At 39.2% G+C, this 16,256-nt stretch overlaps 1 non-coding gene across 1 annotated transcript; it reads left to right on the top strand.

The window, feature by feature from the left end:
* The first annotated feature begins 12,775 nt into the window (after positions 1 to 12,775).
* TRNAM-CAU (transfer RNA methionine (anticodon CAU)) lies at positions 12,776 to 12,847 on the top strand. Its single transcript has one exon. It is a non-coding gene; the product is annotated as a tRNA-Met (tRNA).
* Positions 12,848 to 16,256: the final 3,409 nt, after the last annotated feature.

Genomic DNA, 16,256 nt, shown 5'->3' with positions numbered 1-16,256 from the left:
GGTTGTCATATATACTCCACTAGATGACTGGATCACTATCAACATTGATGTCTTTCATCGTGTTATCACACAACAACTATTTCATCTACCCATGTTTTACCCAACATATTATGTAGATATAAATACATATACAGTTTAAATCATATAAAACTTGTATAAAATAGTTCATCCAACATTGATAGCAAGTATACAGATAATATGCACACATAGCATGTACTTATATAAAATACTTCATATCTATGTGTAAGATGAAAGGGACCATGCACTCACCTGTTAAGGTGGTGATTCCAAACTCACACAACGCTTCCTTACTCTTAAAACAATTTCCTTCGACAGAACAGCGGGTTTTTATCAAAATCGGGCTTCGCTGGAGCAACATTTCGAGCTGAAAGCTTTTCTTCTCGGAGCCTTCGGGCGATCTGGGGCTTCCTTCTGGTGTTAGGGAGGTTCCCTAGACTTGGTAGGGGTTTAGGGAGGCTAGAGAGAAGTTAGAGAGAGAAAGAAAGGTTATGGTGTGAAGAAATTATGAAGAGTTCATCTCTTATTTATAGGGGTTTTATCGTAGAGTAGTCCCTAAGCTTCGTTCGTATCTTCCGCGTACGAGCTCCGTTTTCTACGTTCTTTATATCCATGTGTTGGTATTTATGAGCAGTACAACTTTCATTTAGAGCCCATCGGCTATTTCTCATTTTTATCTCAGATTTACAAAAACTATATCATATTTATCGCGCTCGAAGAGTAGAGACTAAGATTCGTTCATATATTTCACATATGAGCTCCATTTTCGATGTTATTTATATCCATGTGTTGTTATTTATGATTACTACAACTTTCATTTAGACACCATTGGCTAATTCTCATTCTATCTTGGATTTACAAAACTGTATCGAATTCATCACGCTCGAAGAGTAGAGACTAAGCTTCGTCCATATATTTCGCATATGAACTTCATTTCTGACGTTCTGTATATCCAAGCATAGGTAAAAATAAGATCTACAACTTTCATTTTGACTCCGTTGTCTAATTCTGGACCGATCTTAAATTTAACAGTAGGAGGAGATTATACTGTTAAATGACCGCGAAAAATTCGTAACTCTTTCATACGGACTCCATTTCCATCTGTCTTTTTATCGTTGACTTCCTATTAATGAGATCTTCAAATCTCATTTAGGTTGCGTAGGCCAAAAACCGCTCGATCTAAAATTCGAGTTTCGGACCGTGCAATGCTATGCCAAATCTTAGAAAATTCAGAACTTCCTCATACGAAGTCAGATTTGGGCGTTCTTTTTATGCATGCTCTTGGTTTAATGTATAATACAACTTTTTTTTTAGATCAATAAGGCAAAAAAGTCCTCTATCGTAAATTCACTATTTACGTCTTCCGGTATCATGTCGGTTTTACCGTAAAACTTCGACGAGCCATAACTTCTTCGTTATAACTTAGATTTCGGTGTTATTTATATGTACAGAACCCTTGAGATTTATTCTGCAACTTGGTTAAGAGTATTTATTCTAAATAGTCATTTGTCGAAAACTCATTTTCGACACTTATTTCCTCTAAATTGTCTAGCCCGGATCTACGGGTGTTACAGTTCAGGGCTTCTGGAGCTCCCGACTACTATGGGGCTTGGAACCCCATTGCGAGCACCAGAAGATGCCCCAAGGGGGACAATGTTAGGCTTGCATCCTATCTTCTGAAGGACATGGCACGTGACTGGTGGGAGGAGGTTGGGAGAGCCATTTGTGATAATACAACATTGGATGCGATGAGAGTGATTTCGCGACCAGGTTCAGGGCCGAGTTTGCACCTGTGATAGAGGTGCAACTGCTAGCGAGGGAGTTCCAGGATCTGGAGCAGACTACTAAGACTATGGCGGAGATCACTGCCAAGTTCAGGGAGAGGGCCCTTCTTGTTCCGCAGTACATGGCGAACGAGGAGATGAAGAAGGCTCGATATCATGAGATGTGCGGAGTGATATCCACCAGTTTGTGAGCCGCTCCAACAGCAAAATGTTGGAGGATATGATCGCGAGGGCTCGTGAGAGAGAGATTGATTTATAGATGGATAGGAAAAGGAAGCCAGAGTCGGTATTTGGCATGGAGGGCTCGGGCAAGAAGCCTAAGATGAATTCCCGAGGGAAGGGCCAGCAGGGTCGAGGCCATTGCGGCAAGTGTGGTAGATCGCACGAGGGGACGTGCAGGTCGGGGAGTTCAGGCTACTTCAAATGCGACCAAATAGGGCATGTGAGTAGGGATTGTACTGCTGCTTCTGCCACTATTACTACTGCATTATCTGGTCTGATTTGCTTTCAGTGAAATCAAAGGAGCCACAAGAGGTCCCAATGTTCGAGTTTAGCAGCAGCAGGAAAGGTGATGGCACCCACCCCTTCTACATTAAGGATTACAGACGGCCGTCAGGGCCGGGCTGAGGCGCCAGTGGCAAAGAGCAGAGCCTTCTAGTCGACAAAAAAGGAGGCACATGCAGCTCTTGATTTGGTTATAGGATCGTTCTTAGTAAACGACATATCAGCCATGGTACTATTTGATTCAGGAGCTACCTGATCCTTTGTGTCACTTGCGCTTAGCAAATGATTTAGTCGAGCTCCAGGGGATGGATTGACCACTTGATGTAGAGATAGCATATGATAGTACTGTTAGGGTCGCGAGGGTTCATAAAGGATGTACACTACGGTTATTTGTTGGTTCCTATTCCCCTGCGAGGGAATAAGGTTATAGTGGGTATGGATTGGTTGAGCCCCAATTGGGAAGTGATTGATTGTGAGCTGCAACTAGTGAGAGTTCGCACTCCTAGTAGGGGAGAGCTAGTGATTCAAGGTGAGAGGCCACAATGCCGACCGATTCTATGTTCAGCATCGAGGGTGAGGTGCCACTTATATCAGGGTTGCGCAGGATATGTCGCCTATGTCATGGATACCCGGGATAAGGGTAAGGTGACAGTTGATGATGTACCGGTAGTACAAGAGTACCCGGACGTATTACTAGAGGATTTTCCTGGGATACCTCTGGAGAGACATGTTAAGTTTAGGATTAACCTGGTCCCTGGTGCAGCTCCGATAGCCAAGGTACCATATCGATTGGCTCCTCCTGAGATGCAGGAGTTGTCTATGCAGCTACAAGAGCTGATAGACAAGGGTTTTATTAGGTCGAGCAGTTCACCATGGGGATCCCGGATCCTGTTTGTGAAGAAGAAGGACGGGTCACATCGCATATGCATAGATTACCGGGAGCTGAACAAGGTAATGGTGAAGAACCGTTACCCACTTACGAGGATAGATGATTTGTTTGACCAACTTCAGGGATCACCTTGGTTCTCCAAGAGTGATCTATAATCAGGGTATCACCAAATGCGAGTCAGGGATGATGATGTGCAGAATAAAACTTTTAGGACTCGCTATGGTCAATATGAGTTTGTGGTGATGCTGTTTGGGCTCACCAATGCTCTAGCCGCGTTCATGGACCTCATGAACCGCATGTGCAGACCAATGTTGAATCGGTATGTAATAGTATTCATTGATGGCATATTGGTTTACTCCAAGACTCAGGAGCAAAATGAGGAGCACCTGAGAGAGGTGCTAGAGACACTGGGAAGGGAGAGACTTTTTACGAAGTTCTCTATGTGTGAGTTCTGATTGCACGAGGTGCAGTTTCTTGGGCACCTCGTCAATCAGAAGGGTATTTTGGTAGATCCGGCCAAGATAGAGGCTATGATGCAGTGGGAGATTCTGAGGTCTCCAACTGAGATTCAGAGTTTCTTGGGTCTGGCAAGGCATTACATGAGATTTATCCAGGACTTCTCCAAGATTGCAGTTCCGTTGACCCGACTGACCAAGAAATCGTGTGACAACCTGAAATTTATTTCGTCACCGTAACTCGTTTTCCGTTAATAGAACTCGTTCGTATTAAACTTTTACGTTAACATTGGGATCGGATAAATTAAAATTTAAACTTTTATTATGACTTCATAAGGATCGGAATAAATTAGTAACACGGGAAGCACCCTCAATATTCTTTTAAAAAGTTTTAGGTACAAACAAGTTAAAATACGACCATTTAATCGGGTACGACCATAAGCCTAGTTTAACGTCAGTATCGGGTAGACTTCCACCTGGCCACAAACTTAAACCTATATAAGGGTTGAGTGGTCACCAACTTAGACTTTTTACCACTCTAGTCACTCTCTCTCTACTCTCTCTCTCTCTTCAAGGCCCGATTCTTCCAAAAATCCACAAGTTTTCGCTCCCAAACTATAAGTTCTCTTACCCTAGATTGTTCTAAAACTCATTACATGTTAATATAGCTTTAAAATCATCCAAGAAGGCCAAGAACAAGGAGTTTACAGCCCAAGAACCTTCTGAGGCCGTAAACCCCTAAAAGTGTGCTAAAATGCCCCCAAATCTCTTCCTTAGGCTTAGAGGCTAACTTAGAACTTACCATTGAAGTGTTTTAGACATTGAACATTATGTTTGGAGGCTTGAAAGAGGGTTTACGGCCCAGGAACACTCTTAGGCCGTAAACTTCCTCAAATTATGCAAATTGAGCCTTAAACCCCCTATTTAGCCTTGGACCTTCACATAGAGACTTGTAGGAGTGAGATAAGGACCTCAAAAACGAAGTATAAGGGGTGTCCAAGGGTTTACAGCCGTAAACCATGGGGTTCACGACCGTAAACTCCCAAGGAGTGGTCCTAGGACCGCAAACTCCAAGGGAGTGCCCCTTTTAAACCCTAAACAACCCTCAAGCCTTGGAATTTACCTTGGAATTTACCTTGGAAAACTTCCTAGTGATACAAGAGGCTTTAAGACACACAAATACACTCCTCCCATGAGTTTACGGCCGTAAACTCATGGGGGAATGGGTCCCTCAATCGCAAACTCACCTAAGGTGAGTACTTGAGGAGTAAACTCCATAGTGAGGCCTTACACTCCTTCCTTGCAACCCAATAGCCTCCTATCACTTGACCAAAGAGTTTTTCTTCACATTAGGATGCCTATATGTGTTTAATTAGTGTCTTAGTCACTAATTACATGTAAACATATGTCTTCATATGTTACTAGGGTCATAAAGTGTGTTCAAGTCTTCACTTGACACCAAGCGCTCATCCGACACTTCCACCTGATCTACTCGCTTCAGGTGAGTTCATACCACTTAATTAACCTTTTCAAATGTTTTTACATGTTTTAGGGGGGAATACAAGTTAAATACAACAAGTTATAGTATCAAATCATATGTGATTTATAATTTGCAATCAAAAAGGATTTTTCTATACTTTTAGCTACTTGTCAACAAAACTGTTTTAGATAATTATCAATCGTATTTTCCATGTTAAATTGTTATTAAAATAAATTCAAACTATTCTTAAACTACGTTTCTTTTAAACTATATCTACACCAATAAATTTATATAAGTAAGACTTGAAGGACTTAGGACCGATAGCTCGCCTTACTTCCTGTTCTTGTTTGATTGTGGTCTTAGGGTATACCGTTATCTGTCCGACTGTCGTTGAATTCTTAGTTATATATCATATATATTTGTGTAGATATGAAAGTCTTCATCTTATTCAATACCTTTGTAAATCAAAGGCATGCAATCCCACACTCTATTTAACTATAATAGGTATAGTTAAGACTACTGCTCGTTATCTCTTTCACTATGATACTCACTATAATTACTACTATTACAAGTTAATGCACGTTAAAGAGAACACTCTATATACTATACTAAAGGTTTACTATACTATAATACAAGAGAATTCACTAATCCAGAATATAACACACTATCCCTCTATACGGCACTCTACTGCGCAAATACCATGTAACCAGAGCTTCCCGGAATGCAAGCAACACTACATGTATAGATCTATACAGGACGGACACTATTACATCCCGACTGTTAACTATAGCCCGAGCCGACCAGGCCCAGGGGTGACAAAACATCGCTACATTACGTATGACCGGGAAGGTCATCGGACTCTCTATTATCACTCAGTTTGGTTACATGAGAGATTACATCCATATCCAAATTAACACACTAAGAATTAAAGTCCAAACTAACTTCCCGAAGTAAATAAATATATATTACTAATTGAACTTTGCAACACTACTACAGCCAGCCGACAATATTTTTCCTCATCTACGTTACTTGAATGAAATTTATTACCTTATTTTTACAACTGAAAGTTTCAATGGAAATACTTTTACGCACTCGAAGGATTTAACTTACAAATGCTCAATTCTGCAAAGTATAGGATTTTCTAGGGATTTTTACTATTCTAAAACATTAATTACAACTTTTATATTACATGATTGTAAACACTTTTATACAAGCAACGACAATAAATTCTTATGAACTCACCAGCTTTATGTTGATACTCGTTTTCAAAATAACTTGTATTCTCAGGTAAAAAATAGACAAGTACTGGTGCAGCTTTTGAGAAGATGGAGCGTATACAAGACTCATCTTTTATTTTTGTTTATACTTTTGGTGTCCATTAATTGTACAGAACACTTTTGTATTTACCATCACTATATTAATGCAATGGTTGTTGTTGCTTGTTTTTACTATTATGCAATTGTTATGATAGTGCACATGACGTCCCCCACCTCAGAACGTATTCCGCCATTCTCGGTTTTGGGGTGTGACAAGTCAGTAGTTTTTCGTTGGGGACTTGAGCAGTAGGCAACCTTTGAGACGCTTAAGCAACAATTATGCGAGGCACCGATTCTGACCTTGCCAGACGGAGTTGATAACTTTTGAGTTTACTGTGACGCCTCAATCATTGGTATGGGTGCAACTCTGATGCAGAGGGGTCAAGTGATAGCTTATGCGTCGAGGCAGCTGAAGGCTCATGAGGCTAACTATCCGACGCACGATTTAGAGCTGTAGGTTGTGGTTTTCGCCCTCAAGATTTGGCAGCATTACCTCTATGGGGTATGTTGTACCATCTACACGGACCATAAGAGTTTGAGGTACCGTATGGATCATCCGAATCTAAACATGAGGCAGTGTCGATGGTTAGATGTGGTTAAGGATTATGATTGTGATATCCTTTATCACCCAGGCAATGCCAAATTCCCTGAGCCGTAAGGCGGTAGAGGCCCCGATCTAAGAGATCTATTTGAGGATGACAATGATTACTTCATTGTTGGAGCAGATCGAAGAGGCGCTGGTCGAGGGCCTGAAGGAGGAGCGCCAAAAGTGCAAGCGGATTAAAGGTCAGGTGGCCTCCTTCAATTACGAAAACAGGGGACTGTTGACCCTGCATGGGAGGGTCTGGGTGCCGTACTGGGGCGGAGTGCGACAGATATTGATGGATGAGGCCAAAAATCCTGGTTCTCCATCTATCTGGGGGTGACGAAGATGTACAGAGATCTTCGACCCAATTACTGGTGGCCCTGCATGAAGCGGGACGTAGCTTGGTACGTGGAGAGATGCTTGGCCTGCAGGAAGGTCAAGGTAGAGCACTAGAGACCTCACGAAAAGATGCAGCCGTTAGACATTCTCGTGTGGAAATAGGAGGATATCACCATGGATTTCATTACTAAGCTTCCCAGGACCGCACGTGGAGTCGTTTCAATATGGGTCATCGTGAATTGGTTGACCAAGAGCGCTCACTTCATACCGATCCAGGAGAGCATCTCGGCCGAGAAGCTAGCTGAGATTTATGTGCAAGAGGTAGTGGCATGTCATGGAGTTCCTGTCTCGGTGGTGTCAGACCAAGATCTCCATTTTGCTTCCATATTTTGGAAGCGGTTTCACAACGAGATGGGTACTCATCTCCACTTCAGCACCGCTTTCCACCCCCAAACGGACAGACAAAGTGAGAGGACGATTCAGACTCTCGAGGACATGCTTCGAGCATGCATTTTGGATTTCGGTGGTAGTTGGGATACGTATCTTCCGTTAGCGTAATTTTCATATAACAACAATTACCGTAACAGTATAGACCAGCCTCCCTTCGAGATGTTATAAGGGAAGAAATGCAGGACCCCAATCTGTTAGGGTGAGGTCGGTCAGAGGGTCATAGGGAGTACGGAGGAAGTACTCAAGAGCACAGAGTAGATCCAGCAGGTTCGGAGCAGGCTCCAGACTGCTCAGAGTTGGCAGAAGAGTTACGCCGACAAGCGGCGTTCGGATTTGGAGTTTCAGGTGGCCGACATGGTCCTCCTGAAAGTGTCACCCTGGAAAGGTGTTATCAGATTTCGGAAGCGGGGCAAGCTAGGCCCCAAGTTCATTGGTTCGTTTAGGGTTTTGGTACGGATGATTCGGGTTGCTTACCGGTTAGATCTCCCAGTAGAGCTTAGCTAGATCTACAACACATTCCATGTTTCCCCAGCTATGGAAGTGCTTGGTAGATGATTCAGCAGTTGTACCCTTAGAAAATATTCAGGTTGATGACAACCTGAATTACATTAAGAGACTTGTGGCGATTATGGATCGCAAGACGAAGGAGCTGAGGAACAAGAGGGTCGAGCTAGTGAATGTGCAGTGGCAACACCGCAAGGGCTCGGAGTGGATTGGGGAGTTCGAGGAGGAGATGAGGGAGCACTACCCAGAGTTGTTTTCAGATACAGTAGACTTCGAGGATGAAGTCTAAGACAAGTGGGGGAGAATTGTAATATCTGGTTTCCTGATACACGTTTAATTAAGTATTTATATATTATTTTGAAAGAACGACTCGACGAGTTGGTAGCCCTGACTCGTCGAGTAGAAGGTAGTTTGTATACGAGGGTTTTAGTGAGCTACTCGATGAGTTATAGCCGTGACTCGACGAGTAGGATAGGCTGGATGAAACCCTAATCCTTAGGGTTTGCACCCTATTTAAGCATCATATCTGGCCTCCAGTTCAGCCTCCATCATCTCCAAAACCCTAAATTCGAAACCCTTATCCACCATAAGTGATCTTGAGCTATTTCTTGCCATTTTGAGTGTTATTTGGTGCATTTTGAAGCTTATGGAAGAAGTAGAAGATAAAAGACTCAAGAGGGAAGGAGTAGATCCAGGAACTACACTCCATTAGCTACATTTTCTAGTAATCAAGTTTCCAACTTGATGATTCTTCTCTTAGATCTATTTGTTTCCATTTTATGAATGTTTTGGTTCAAGAACCTTGGTCCTTGGAGTTGGGACGTCCCAAGTGTCTCATATCTCAGATCTAGCATCTAGGGAGGGTTCCATGGCATAAAGGTGCAAACTTTATGACCATGGAATCCCCATGCAAGCATATGAGCAAGTTTATGGTCTTTTAGCCCTAAAAGGCTATGTATGGAAGGAAAGCTCGAAACTTTATGGGTCCAACATATGTTAAGACCCTAGATCTAGGTTTTTATGCATGTATTTGAGGCTCTATGGCCTTTTGGACAATGTGCATGTCTTATAGGAATTAGGGTTTTATCTAAACCCTTTTAGAAGAGTTATGGATGGGTAAAGTTGGAAAATTTACCCTTAGAAAGGCCTTTCTAGTGGACAAACGAACTAAGAACCTTGGATCTAGAAGATAGGGGCTTAATCCGTAAAGTTTGCCAAACAGATAGAAGGAGTCGTCAAGTCCATAATGGAACTCGACGAGTGATGTCGTGTTGTCCCGATTCAGTTAGGTACAACTCGACGAGTCTGTGGAGGGACTCGACGAGTGGATGAGCCAAGTCGCGACTGAACATCTCGATAGAACTCGGCGTGTTGGTCAAACCAGAATGTTGACTTTGACTAGTGTGTTGACTTTAACCAGGGGTAAAATGGTCATTTTACCCTATGAAGAGTTATTAGTTTTTTATTATGTGTTATTATGGAAATTGTAGCCGGAGAGTCGCTGGAGTAGCAGACAGGGATTCCTCACTCAGGTTTTCAGCAGTCAGTCATACGAGGTGAGTTTCCCTTCAATAGGGATGGGTCTAAGGCACCAAGGCCGACTCGTAGTATGATATGGTAGTAGCCGAGTGTGGACGGGGCCCGTATCTCACAGTTTAGTTCGATTATAGATATACGTCTGACTGATAGAACTAGTTATACATGTTTGTGTGATACATGTATGTTTATTTAATAGCTGAGTGTGGGGGGGTCCGTATTTCATAACAGTTGAGTGTGGGCGGGGCCCGTATCTCATAGTAGCCGAGTGTGGGCGGGTCCGTATCTCAAAGTAGCTAAGTGTGGGTGGGGCCCGTATCTCAGAGTCAGTGGAGTGTGGGTGGGGCCCATATCTCCTAGCTAGCGGAGTGTGGGTGGGGCCCGTATCTCCATGAGTGTGGGCAGGCATGTATCTCTTTAGTTGCGTGTTATATATGTATGTTATGTGGTAGTTTGGGGGAGCTCACTAAGCTTCGTTATTAGGATTTTCAGGTTTGGTTTCAGGTACTTCCACTAGCAAAGGGAAGGGCTCGGGATGATCGCATATCACACACCACAGTCTTCAGCCTGAGAGTTTTACTCTAATATTTTGATATGAGATTTTGATATGTGACAGATATTGTGATACTTTATGATACATGATTCACAATTTTATTTATGATTATGGATGATTTATGGTTTTAATAATGATTTGAAAACGGAATTTTTGGTCTGCATTTTTGAGATGTTTCATTTTGCCCTTGGTACTAGTGTGAATGCATTCTGCTTGTTGATACATTCTCTCTAGTTCATTATTGGAGTATGTGCTCCATACATAAGAAAAGTCATCTGGTGTGGTTTAGGTGGTTGGCATTCTCATCTTTGGTTTTTGTTGACATTTTTCCCTTAGGAGTAGACACATCTTAAGGTTTTTTCTTTCATGAGCTGCTTAGCCTATTGTTAGTTGTTTACCCTTTTGTTGTCTTTTTTACCTGTTCAAACTAACTCTTGTACTGATATTGGCATTTGTTTATTTTCTAATAATAAGCTCAACATATATCATTTAAGTTGTTGTTTGTTTTTGATTTGGTGTGCTAAATGGGTTAAGAACATAAAACTTGGACAAATATTTATATGATGGTTTCTTTTTGGCAAATTAATCTAGATGTGATTTTATTTTTCCATCATTATTACTTACCAATTAATTCATGCACCTATAATGTAGGGGGAGATCTTAGCAGAGTTGGAGGCACAACAACAAACTATTTGATCATCTTTGGTGGATGAGGCTATTTTCCTAAGAAATGCTCTCGGGGAAGGTCGTTGTTATAATCTTGGGGTTGGCCATAAGCTAAAAAGTGTATCTCGTTACCTCGAGCCTAGTCAAACAACTACTGATCAAGGTGCATCTTCAACATCTACAATTGTTGCAATGGAAGAGAAGATGTTGGGTATGCAACGAGTGATGAGAATGATGTATTCTGGATGTGATTTTATTTTTCCATCATTATTACTTACCAATTAATTCATGCACCTATAATGTAGGGGGAGATCTTAGCAGAGTTGGAGGCACAACAACAAACTATTTGATCATCTTTGGTGGATGAGGCTATTTTCCTAAGAAATGCTCTCGGGGAAGGTCGTTGTTATAATCTTGGGGTTGGCCATAAGCTAAAAAGTGTATCTCGTTACCTCGAGCCTAGTCAAACAACTACTGATCAAGGTGCATCTTCAACATCTACAATTGTTGCAATGGAAGAGAAGATGTTGGGTATGCAACGAGTGATGAGAATGATGTATTATAGCATGCAATAAATGCAACAAGCTTTAGGAGATCAAAATCCCAACTACCAAGCCAATGCAATTCAATGGTCCTACACTAAGATTTCGTCAATTTCAAGAAACAAATGACCAAGAAAATACTAGCGATGATGAGTAATTTCACATTTTAGACATTGCATGATTTCGTTTTTTTAATACATTAGCTGGTTTATATGAAACTCGATGTTAACTTTTGTATTAGCATTGATAGCTTTTGATTTAATGGATGATATTATGTTTTAGGATAAAATCTAGAAATATAATTAAAACGTTTTGGTACAAAATCTGGATATTTAAATAAAAATATTTGTGTACAAAATTTTGACAAAAAAAACCGTAATATATTTATTTAGAACATGCGGTGGAAACTTTTTTTTTTTTTTTTTTTTTTTTTTTTTTTTTTTTTTTGCAGAGTAATAAACAAACAATCTATAGAAACAAAACTTTGTACCTGAAGTATGATTATGTTGAAAGAAAATGTTGTATCAATAGAGATTCTAAAAAAAATAAAAAAACAAGTTATTGACTAGAAAAGTATTAAAATAATGAAAATTAAATAGGCTATAGAAACAAAAGTTTTGCTTCTATAAGAGGAGGGAATCTATAGCATTGAGCCTATAGCAACGACAATTATAGAAACAAAATTTTGTTTCCAAAACCTATAGAAACAAATCACAGCATCTAGAAACGAAAAAATTTGTTTCTACAAATCACTTTTGTTGTACTGCCATTTGGAGTTGGGGCTCATGAAAAAATGGTGTCGGGTCAATTTATTGGGATAAGATACAAGATCATACCCGAAACATGGAATTAGAATATTAGATCATTAGTTTCATCAATGGAAACTTAAGTAACAACATTCTTTCCATCTACACCCTACAAATTTGGCACGTTAGTTTTTCTTTAAGATCCATGAGAGAAGTCTAAATTTTGAGCCTTTAATTTGGTATATAAAAAATTAATATCGGAAAGGAATTTAATTAATGGTATACTATATGGAATAAGAATGGTAACAATGTTCCTAACAAAAACAGTGAAACTAATCGATGAAAAAAACTGAACCACTAGGTCTCTCTATTAATTATTATTATTAGTTTGACATATTTATCAACAAATCAGAGTGGCGCAGCGGAAGCGTGGTGGGCCCATAACCCACAGGTCCCAGGATCGAAACCTGGCTCTGATACAAGAGAAAAGCTTCCACATCTGTTTATATTTTTTCAACTTACCCTTTATTTCCGTTTTTCCTGTTTTTGCCCTTTTACTTTCTGTTGATTTTTTACTTGCTAATGTAGACTACTTTTCTGAGATATAATATCGGACTTATTAAAAACTTTAATAATCATTAGATTAAATATCATTTACGTCACATATATATCATTAGACCACTAATGGCCCCAATTGATGATGGGAAAAAGAAAAAAAATATTTTTTTGTGAACATACAAAAGTAAAAAGTGATGTCTTTTTTTGTGTGTGTGTTCGCTTCTAAGGTCAAGATTGTAACCTTCTGTTTTTTTCTTGCTTATGTGATCCTGTAAGATGTGATTTCTCTTATCAAATACTATATAAATGTCTCATATTATAATAAAGGTGTTGCATCCTTTTATGTTATGAGAAAGGTTTTCCTTCATAATGGTCATGAAGCAAAACACCAAGGGGTAAAACTGTAACTTGGTAGCCCTTACGAATCAAACATTAATGTTACTAAAAAACTCAAATCCAAGAATTTCTACCAATAACTTAAATGTTCTAATTTTAATCAATTTTAATAACTCGTCTACTAAATTGTCAAGGATTTATGAATGCACACAATCTTCAAAGACATTCAAATTCATGTAAATAGTGTTCTAACATGATAGGAAATTATACATACTTTTAAGCTCACATTATCTTTTCACAGGATTTCATTCAACACTATGGTTAAACATCTCATTTATCTCCATACAATGCATGTTGATTTATAATGAAAAAAGCAAGAAGCTAAAAACCAACTTGTTCACTAAAAGGGGAGAGGTAAAGTTCATCTTTAAAGCCTCCCATCACTTTCAGGTACCAAAATTAAGCAATAATTACATTTTTACCCTTATCACGATCTTCACAATAAAAAAAAACTTGACACACATTACATATATGGATAATATAAAAAGACAATTTATATTGAAATTTAAAATTTCTCATCCACTTCACATACCATAATTAAGCCCCTAATGACAATTTTTTCCTTGTCACATGATTTTACATGTTGGATCTCTGATATTTGTGCCAGAGATCGCATAGTGAAAACCTAATGTTTGATGCTAGATCTTTCCTCGTTTTTCTCTATGGATCATGCATTTGCTGCAGTATTGGAGTGGAATGTAATTACCCTTCTTTGCTAACCAATGTTGGTGACTAAGTCTTTGAAGTATTAGACTATCGGATTCTACTAGTTTTTCATTGCCTTTCGTTTACATTTGCTCTTCTGTTATGTTAAACATCATCTTCTTAATTTTTGCTTTAGTTTAGTTTCTACAACTTTGTGTTTTTTCTATTTCTTTTGTTTCTATTCTCATGTACTCTTTGGTGGTCTAGCTTCCTGTTGGCCATTCTCTAATAAATTTCGTGTTATATATATATATATATATATATATATATATATATATATATATATATATATATATATATATGTTACATGTACGGAGAACACAAATCGACAATTTATACGAAATTTAAAATCTATCGTCCTTTTTCACATACCATATTAAGTCATAATAACATTTTTCTCTTTGTCTAGGGATGAGCAAAAACCGAATTAAGAATCGAAAAACCGACTAAACAGAACACCCAACAAAAATAGACGGAGTTGGTTTAATTTTTTTTTATAAAAACTGGTATTATCATTTCGGTTTAGTTTTGTGGCATAAACCGAACCCATCCATGAGTTTACAAAAATCGTATGTATTATTTATTTTTTTAATCTTTATTATATTTTTTTATATTTTGTTATACATATTTTCTAATACAATCAAGTTTGATATTTTCTAATACTTTACTATTGCATAGTTATTTTAGTTTAGAGCAAATTACGTGAATGGTCCTTTAGGTTTTGGTTTTTTCCTTAATGTAGTCCCTACGATACTATTTTCCCTTAAATAGTACCTACGGACGATAAGTTGCATGCGTTTGGTCCCCGAGTTGGATGTCCATCCATTCCAACGTTAAGTTGCCCCCATGTGACTTGCACATGAGGGTATTTATGTCATTTTACCCTAAAGGACCCTTTCTGAACAATTTATTAATGTATATATTACTTCTTCTTGTTCTTCCTCCCAATTCAATCGATCACTACTCTGTTAGAGAAAGAAAGTTGTGGAAAATGCCAACATGTGCTTGTGGAAATCGTGATCTTGCCATTGTCACTTCCTGGTCATATTGCAACCATGGAAGTCGATTTTGGTCTTATCTTCGTAATGAGAGAATGTGTGGTTGGATTGGGTGGTTTGATGAGCCCATGTGCCCTAGATCGGTGGAAGTGATACATGGGTTACTCAAGTCTATGAACAAGCTCCAAGAATCCCTTCAACAAGCTATCATGAAAGCTAGAATGTAAAAGTTAATCATTCTCTTCAGTTGGGGTCTTTTTTCAATTTGTTACTTGAAGCTTGGTTGAAGTTGCGTCTGAATGTGGTGTATGAATGCAGGAAGTATTGTCATGGTCATAGGGTTAATGTACTGGTGGTCTTATTGTGAGTTTGAAGACAAGAAATTGTAGCATGGTTTATGTAGTGTTTGTGTTTGTTTTGAGTTTGAATGCAGGAAATTATGTTGTGGTTAATGTTGTCTTAATGTTATAGTCTTTGTATAATCAAATGGTTTAATTTCATAACAAGGTTATTGTGTCATGGCTTATGTGTGTTGTATTGTTTCCATTTGTCCATAAACTTTGAATATCCCAAATATTATTCGACAAGAACAACAACTTAACAAAAATGCTATTGTGTAACGACCCGTTCCTGGTATGTTGATTTATTGGTAATTATAGTGAGTTTTTCAAGAGGGACTCGGCGAGTTCTAGCCTGACTGTGACAACCGTCAAATTCCGGTCAATTCAAAGTCAAATCAAGTCAACAAGTCAAACCGGTCAGCTCAACTGACCCTTGTGTACTTGGACTTACGCTCAGTATCTACTAAACAAGTCGCTACTCTAATAAGAAAACATGAATCGAAAAGTACGTACAGCTAGATCTCTTTAACCTAAAAACCGTACTACGTGGCGAGCCAAACTGATAAAACAATGATGCATACTCATCGGGAATGTGTAAGATCCTTAATCAGGGCTTAACAGGGTTTACGAACCATGCATTGCGATGCCGGACACTCACATTTGTCACACATGGATCCCCTCTCAATCGTTTTCACTCTATCTCTGACTATGTCAAATCTCTCCCAAATCCCTCTAAGTATGTGAAATCTCTCTCAAATATCTCTTTGTATGAGAAATCTCTCCAAGAATGTCAAATCTCTCCCAAATCTCTCCACGTATGTGAAATCTCTCCCAAATATCTCTCTGTATGAGAAATCTCTCCAAGAATGTCAAATCTCTCCCAAATCCCT

Source organism: Lactuca saligna, chromosome 9, assembly GCF_052625555.1.
Source record: "Lactuca saligna cultivar CGN05327 chromosome 9, ASM5262555v1, whole genome shotgun sequence".
Lineage (NCBI taxonomy): Eukaryota > Viridiplantae > Streptophyta > Magnoliopsida > Asterales > Asteraceae > Lactuca > Lactuca saligna.
This window is presented reverse-complemented; position numbering and strand designations above follow the sequence as displayed.